The sequence below is a fragment of the Durio zibethinus genome, chromosome 9 (genome assembly GCF_047325235.1).
Source record: "Durio zibethinus cultivar Kanyao isolate XHJ-2024 chromosome 9, ASM4732523v1, whole genome shotgun sequence".
NCBI classification, from domain to species: domain Eukaryota; kingdom Viridiplantae; phylum Streptophyta; class Magnoliopsida; order Malvales; family Malvaceae; genus Durio; species Durio zibethinus.
This window is the reverse complement of record NC_143170.1, coordinates 6,537,679-6,546,136: the sequence shown is the minus strand read 5'-3', so window position 1 is coordinate 6,546,136 and position 8,458 is coordinate 6,537,679. Positions and strand designations below refer to the sequence as shown.

Below are 8,458 nucleotides of genomic sequence, written 5' to 3'. Positions count from 1 at the left end.
TTCTTTGCAATGTTTGTATTGCATGTTGCTTTTTGTTAATCTGCCTTAGTTGAGGAGAATACGTTCTCTCATTTGTTATCAAATTCCCATTAGTTTTCTGATGTGATGTGAGGAGAACATGCCTTGTCCTTCAGGCTGTATGCTTTGCTTGTCTGCTTCTGTTTCATAATTTCACACTTGCCAGGTTTTGTCTAAACTCTAAAAGCATGTGTTGCCAAAGTGATCTGTTCAGTTTTTTAGGCCTTTCCAAACAAGATAAGAAAACTCTTTGGCACTTGGTTTGCATAAAAATTTCACAATGTTATGGTAGGATTCATTCTACAAATTAAAGTTTTGCTTAATAGGAAGTATGAAAAGAGGTGAGGATGAAAATTTTTTAATCTAATGGTTATGAATTTTAATTATTGGATCAAAATGTTTTTCATCATTCTTACCAAGCAAAGCTTAAGAATCTAATTCCATGATACGGAAGTATTCATGTTATATAAATATTAGAAACCATTGTTTATAGGAACAACTCTTAATTATTTGTGAAGTTACCCTATCCCCATATGTTTGGAATGGAAGTACTTTTTGTTTCTCACATGAAATCAGCGCATATGGTATTTACTGAGGTTACAGATTTGGGGACCTCAGAGGTGGAGACTAGAGCCAAGGAAGTGATGTGCAGTCTGCAGTCTTTGGGAGATAATCAGTGATAGAAACTTTCTTTGGGACTTTGAAAGCCTGCAAAACTCCAGCACCTCTGCCTCGCCAATATTCCATCCTTCTCTTGGAACCATTCGCAGTTTATTACCCCATAGATAATTAGCATTCCTCTAATTAAAATTTCTTGTATGTGGAGCTTCATATATACCATCATACAATAGCTCTTTTAAGAGAAAGTAAATTTGATTGTTACAATGTGGGATAAATGTTTAAAAGGCAAAAATAACAATGGTGAGATAAATTATAATGAAAAAATAAAATAATAATTTTAAATTAAAATAAAAATTAATAATAAAAAATCAAAATAAAATTTATTTATTTATTTATTATACAATAAGATTTATTTTTTAATTTATTGTATAATAATAAAAAATAAAAAATAGTTAATAGGAGCGGAGCTATTTTAGGGTTTTCGTAAAAGTTGATAGGAGAATAACTGACGTTGCTATTTTTTTTTTTCTCTTTTTGAAATAGAGGTTGGTAAATTTTTAAGTACGTGAATAACTGACATTTTTAGCATCATTTGTTAAACATACTTTAATTAAGGAGTTAAAGTTAATAACCGCCGGTTGTTTATAAACATCATTAAACGCAAAAAAAGTTACTAAAAATCTATTTCCTATGGTGTAATTAATTCAAAGTACTTTTTTAAAAATAAAGTATAAAAATATTAATATTAAGGAATTAAGGTAAAAAAAAACCTTTGAGAAAAAACTCAACTATTGAGTTGAACCATGTAGTTGCTTTCATCTTCTGCAATTGGAGATATATAAATGGTCGGATTTTTTACTTATTTATTTATGATATTTGATAGGTTTTTAATTTTGGATTATTAAGTCTCGAAATTATTTTGAATAAATTTTTGGTCTTATGAAACTAGCTTACTAGATAAGGGCTTGTCGAACCTTTGTTGTTTTATGAATGTATAAATATATATTTTCTTGAAATAAATCAAATATGATTTTTTCTATTGTTATATAAAATTGTATAGATTATTTTATATTTTATGAATATGAAAATAGTTTGGAATGCATGAATTGATGATTTTATTATGTTTTGAATCTATCCTAAAATTTAACCTTGAGAATTATGTTTGAATTGAATATGATTTTCAGAAATGTTATTTGTTATTATTATTTTAAAAATTTATACGTGAACTGGACAGAACGATTTTCTGTTTCTGAATTTAACTACATCCTGAATCATGTCATTAGAGATAAATACAATTGTAGTGTACATACTAGCGTTGTACTTAGCTTCGGTGAGGTTAATTTTGGAATTTGAAACTTGACATTAGAGTGAAAGTGATCGTTTCTCATGTCTAAATTTGAACTTGCACATAAATCTATATCTGAATCTCTATTCATGACCTTTCACGTCATTTGAAGAGTAAACAATTTATTAAAATGTAAAATAGTTTAAAATTTGTTACCTTACATATTTGCAATGGTACGTGACAGCTATCATATGTTATATAGGCTGGAGTCGGAGGCATCAGGCGTGACAGAATTCATATTGGGTTTTCGGCAAACAATTTTGAAGTGTGTAAGTTCAGTGACCAGGAAAGAGCCTCCTGCTTTTGCAGCCAAAAGGTTTCGTAGAAAGTGTTTAATAGAGTATCTTCCCTATATTGAACCATGCACACAGCCAGAAATTGTTTTCATCAGATGAACCATAACAGTAGCTTTTTTTTTATGAAACAAAAATAATTTAAGCAGTATTGCCTTGAGACCTCTTATCAACAAATCAAAAACCTTCATGGATCAAAGCCGGAAGAATCCACACTTTATATCCCGGATGATCTCATGCCTTACAATATAGAGATACATACATAAAAAAATTAAGGGAACAAAAAAAGAAAACTTATCTTACTGATAAAATCCATGCTTTTTCCACAAAAGATTGAAAAAAAAAAAACGTTGAAACATGGGAAGGGCTTAGCAGGATGAACAGGAGGCTTGATAAAAATATAGAGCTAGTGATGGAAAATTCCGAAGGGATCGCATGATCCAATGAGTGAACTGAATCAACACGAGCTCTTAAAAAACAACCCAATTAATGAATTCGTTCAGGAATCCATGAACATTAGATCAATGCGATCCCTTTGGAGCTCTCCACCTGCACTAAGAACATGAAATGGCAAAATTAATGGACTCTTTTTTTCTTTGAAACAGGGATTGACAAGCGGCTTTTCTATGAAGCATATGGTAAAATCCGAGGCCGGGTATTGATTGTTTCTTTGATTTATAGGAGAAGAAAAAGGTTTGGCCGCAGCGCTCTGCCTACTATTTTGGCCTGATGTCAAGTTAGGCGGCCTGTAAGTATGATCTTTCTTAGGTGAAATTACTAAATTAGCTCCGCGTAGATATTAGTGATCTCTCACCAAAATGAAAGACCTTAATTATGTTCAAAGCACAAAATTTCCGTACGACTGCTACATTTGTGTTGACTTATGCATATGCCATATAAATACAAATTATCTTTGGCTTTTAATTCTACAAGCATCAAAGAGAAACAATGGCGCATAAAATGAACAATTATTAAGGTTGTTAATTATCTTGTAATAATTTTAAAAAGCTATCAAATAAATTTATACATTAATTTGTCACACTCATACATTCATTTATTATTTAAATGAACAGTGAATTTTATAATTCTTTTTTATTTAGTAATTAAAATTAAATAGACAAAATGCTAAACAAACAATCTTACTTTGTAGAATAATTAATGCATCCAAAGGAAATATATATTTATATTTGTATAAGATGGAATCAAGTTATATACAGACGTAAAATTAATTTGTTTTATTTATACCTAATTTTATAAGTTCATGTACAATTAATATTTTCAAATTCAATAATCTATTTATGTTCGTCATGCACCTAAAATTTCAAGTAAATGTAATATTTTTGTCATTTTAATTGAGAATAATATTCGTCTTTTTTAATCTATACATTAATTGTTGAAATTTTATTAAATCAAATAAATAGTTAAACAAATTAAATTAATTTGAAATTGATTATACATGATTTACATGAATATAACAAAAAATTCAATGTCTGAATTTTAAAAGAAAATGTATATGTAAAAAATAATGAAATTAATGTGAGTAAATCCTTCCTCAAATATATATCGAGTCTCTAGTAATTTGCAATCATATAGCTGGCAACCAATTGCTTGTATATACAGTTGTATCACATGTGAACGACTCTGGATAACATGGAAAGTAAATCTACAACAATATGCAAGGAAAAACAATTAGAGAATCGATTTAGTAGAGTAGTATTTCAGAAAGTGGGTTTCGACGTTTACATTTAATGCCATGCAGCTTGCATGTGCTGAAACAATAATCTGGAAGGTGAGTTTGAAAGCAGCAGGATGATGCGATCGCTTTCTAAGCCACGAGGGGTCTCCTGCCCAATCTTGGCAAAAGGTTCTGTCCTCATCAATGGACTTGTCAAACTATTGTTTTGTGTAGAATGGGTATTTAACCTACTGATAATTCTGGCTTGCATTGATAGTTTGATACCGTTGTAAATACAATCTTTTTCAAATTAATATTTTTATCATCGAGTTCGAGACACATGCTGAAGCTAAAAAGCAAGAGATCAATGGCATGCGAGTAATGTCGAGGAGGACAGACAAGATAATGACAAACAAATATATGGTTTAAGGCAGGTAATTAAGAGTAACAATCAAACAGCTAATGAAGTTGTTGGGAAGAAACTGACCACCAAGTTTACTTGACAAAATGACTGAATCCCTTCTCCTTTCTCTTCTTTATTATTGTTATCTTTATCCATTTTTCTGCACTAAATGCAATTTTGCACGGACTCGACATATATGCATAATTGCCAGATTGTTCTTCGAAATCTCCGCTGATCTTCAAATTTTCATTACAGGTTTGGCTTCATCAGTTGGGCAATTGGGTCGATCAATATGATAGAAACTTTAATTCTCCAAGAAATATGCTTCAGATTAATTAATCTCTTTTTCAAGCGATGGAAACATGCATGATCGGATTTTGGATCTATTTCCATCCTTATAATAATAGTAATTTTTTAGAGCTGTATCAAATAATTGGTTTGCAAGACCTCTCTAACAAATTAAAGATATCCATTGAGTCACTGACATAAAATCAATGAGTGCAGATGAGGGAGTACATTTGTTTGAAGAGTTTTCACATCAACTTTTAGAAACATTTCAGAGCGGATATAGGCTTTCGTCCTTAATCATGTCGTTGGAAAGTTTCCATCAAGTGGTGGTTAAGAAACTGTTGTACAGGGATGGAGAAACGTGACTTCTCGTGATTCTCTTCCAAATTCTAAAAAATTGTTCTGCCAGCTAAGTGTAAGTGCTAGCCAAAATGAAAAAGATAGGGCAGGACGATTCTAAAATTTACCCAAGATTTCTCCTCGAGTCACGGGAATGGATTACAAAGTTCTAGCCCTCGGATCATGGATACAAATCGCAAGTAGTATTTGCTAGGAATAAACCATAACATAAAAAAATTAGTTATTACAATTTAAATAACATATGGTGAAAAAAATACAAAAATAATTAGATTTATTAAAATTAACAAAAAAAATATGAGTTCGACAAAATTTAAATTTATCTTGTTTGGTGCATCGATAGGTTTTTTTTATATTTTATACATATTAAATATAAAATAAAAATATACGAATTGACATATCTAAAAAGGATTAGTGAACCTCCTACCCGTCATTTATTTCATTAGCTAGCTAGCTACATATGCTCGTGGTATTACAGTATTCTTTATGGAGATTTCATAATCGATTAATAAACGTGACAAGTAAATATTCGTGACTGTAAAAGATATTGCCCGAGAGGAAAAAACTATATAGTTATATTAGTTAGAAGTTAGAACCAATACGAAATGGAAGGTGCGGCCACTAAGAAAGCAGGAAAAAGCGCAAGCAAAAAGGAAGAGGAATTTTTGTGGTGGAAATGGAATGATTTGAAAGAAATTGGGCAGTGCAGAAGCTCATGAACTTCTCTATGTCTCCGCCCAATACAGTAAACAGGTTCAGATAAGGGAAGGGTTAACAAAGAAGAGTTCAACACGCACACAAATGAAATTATGAAAGCATTGATGAATTCTCTTGTGAGATGGTGAGGTCAAAGCTAGCAAAGCCATATTTGAGTCACATCATATCAGAGTCACCACTCGCACATGCCCCGCACGATCTCCTTCTGATGCTCCTACATCGATATGTCTCCTCGATTCGTTACCAGTGGGGTCTCTTTGTTCTTTTGCAAACTCAAATGGCAAAAGTTGCTCTCCACTTTTCTAATTTTTCTTCCTCCGACTTTACTAGATTGCCCACTTTGATGAACAAACCCCTTTTTAACTTTTATAATTCAGACTTGTCACAAGGATCTGGCTCCATTATTTCTGTGAGAAAGGAATATAAAATATCAATGGTGAGCAGTACTTGTAACAGTAACGACTGAGAGGAGAGAAATTTTTGTTTGCCTGCCGATCAAGTCAAGCTGAAATATTGGACAGCCGTCCAACGTACAGTTTCTGTATAGAAACTTGTAGCCATGCTTTGGTGCCTAAAATGTTCGAACTCCAATGTTAGATTAGTCCTCCTAATCCCATCTCCCGAAATGAAAATTCTTTGTTTTCCAAATTTTTAGGCTGAAATCTGTTAACCACTCACGTAAAACAGAAGCTATTGAGTTTTAATACAATTACAACTTAATTATGTTATTATGAGTGGTCGAATTGTTTTGAAATATATACTATATATTTAGGTGAAAATGATCAGAAAATTTTTACTTCTATCTTTAAATATATATATATATATATGTGTGTATATTTTTATAAAAAAAAAATAATTCAAAAATAAAAAAATATTTGTAAATATTAAAATTTAAAATTGTAGGACATTAACTCTTGAAAATGATACAAGAATTAATTAAATTAAAAATTTTCCCCTTCTTTATCTTTTGATGAACACCAAAATTTATCTTAACTCATTTACAAACAAATTTATTTTCCAAGGAATAAATTGATATATTCGTCAAAATCATCCCCGAATACGATTATTAAGAATCTTATCAACAAAATTAATTGGCTCTTCTCTTTATTAAGAAGACAAACATCATGAAAATCTTCGTTTAGGTCGGCCGTGTGGGAGTACTCATGGATGACAAAAACAGTAGCCAGGCAGTCCAAATGAACAGGAGAGATCATGTTAATTACTCATTCTCTTGAGCGTATTCAGAGATTCCTAACCCAAATATTTCCAGTTGATTAATTTGAAACAGATTGCCAACAGAGGAACAACTCTGAAATACTTGTATATAACAATGTAAAGCAGGCCTAAGGCCTGCCGCTGCAAGCAAAGTTTGTGAGTCTGTTTACCAAGGCCCTGATGTTGGCTACCTACCTGCATTACTCAGCCCAAAACAAAAGCACAGAGAAAAAAATAAAATTCACTGAATAAGGGCCCAACCGGATTCGAACCGGTGACCACTTGATCTGCAGTCAAATGCTCTACCAGTGAGCTATGGACCCGTTTAGTGGCATCGTTACATAGAAATTTCACTGAAATGTTTTTCAGTAATTCTGACCTTCTCCATCTAAGCAAGCCAAACAACCAACAAATCAAATACGCCGTCCATCTAATGCCCAGTCACTTCGATAATCTCGTCGCTGTAAATAAATCCATAACTCCCCTCAACATACAATTTATACATATACTAAATGAATTTATTGCTTTATTTGCACAGAAAGTTTGTAAATGTCTTCTCCCGCTAGGACCGTTAACTCTCCAAGCCATTTCACGGTTCAAGGAACTCACGACTTCTTAAAGGCAAGAACAGTTTCTCCTGATTCGAACACAATTCGTTCAAGCTTTTATTCTCGAACAACCTGGTTCTTCCATTTTTATTCATTTTAATTTTGTTCTTTCTTTCTCTTTTCTTAAATTAATTATTCTCTGTTTGATTGCTAACAAAATGTCAACAAGAGGGTTTAAGTTCAGTTCCTTTTGTCTGGTAAAGAAAGTAGTCAACTGGGATTGCAGATAATTTTAAAATCTCAAAATTTAATTGAATTCCTCTATCTTAGAATTTGATTGGTAGAAATAATTTGCAGTGGTGTGATCATGCAGATATATAACGTAATCCATCGTTGGAGATTTCCCAAGTCCTTGATTATTGTCTCCCAGAAACTTGATAACTAAGTAATCTCTTCATTTCTACCAACATTGTGAAGCAAGGACTGAGTAATCTCTTCATTTCAACTGGAACTCTTTCTGCAATGGTTTATAAATATCACTGCTCTTTCATTATCTATGTTCTAAAATGGAGATCACATTGTTTTGGCATGCATCCGCCATCTGCCCCCAACCCAAAAAAAAGGCAATCAAATACACGAAAAGTCACATGCTATATAAAAAAAGGTCGAAAGTTGGTGAAACAATTGGGTTATTAACAATATTGAAGAAACAGTTTTTGTAAGAACTGAATATGCTGGAAATTTTATAGTGTAACAGGAAAAGATGCATCCAAGCGTGAATAAGGAGGACCAATGAAGTAAAACAAAATTTAAAGTATGCGAAATAAAAAGGCAATTTAGCGGCAAATCAAAACCTTGTAGCCAACCAGAGATTTATAGCCCATACATTGCTGCAACAATGGGTAATGAAAATGGAGAACGTAAACTGTAAAAGACAACCATTTGATAGGTAAAATGACAGTCATAAGCACTGACTGA

General features: G+C 32.0%; 1 non-coding gene across 1 annotated transcript; it reads right to left on the bottom strand.

Annotated features, from left to right (window-relative positions):
- Positions 1-7,183: 7,183 nt before the first annotated feature.
- On the bottom strand, positions 7,184-7,255 carry TRNAC-GCA (transfer RNA cysteine (anticodon GCA)). Its single transcript has one exon. It is a non-coding gene; the product is annotated as a tRNA-Cys (tRNA).
- Between the last annotated feature and the right edge of the window lie 1,203 nt (positions 7,256-8,458).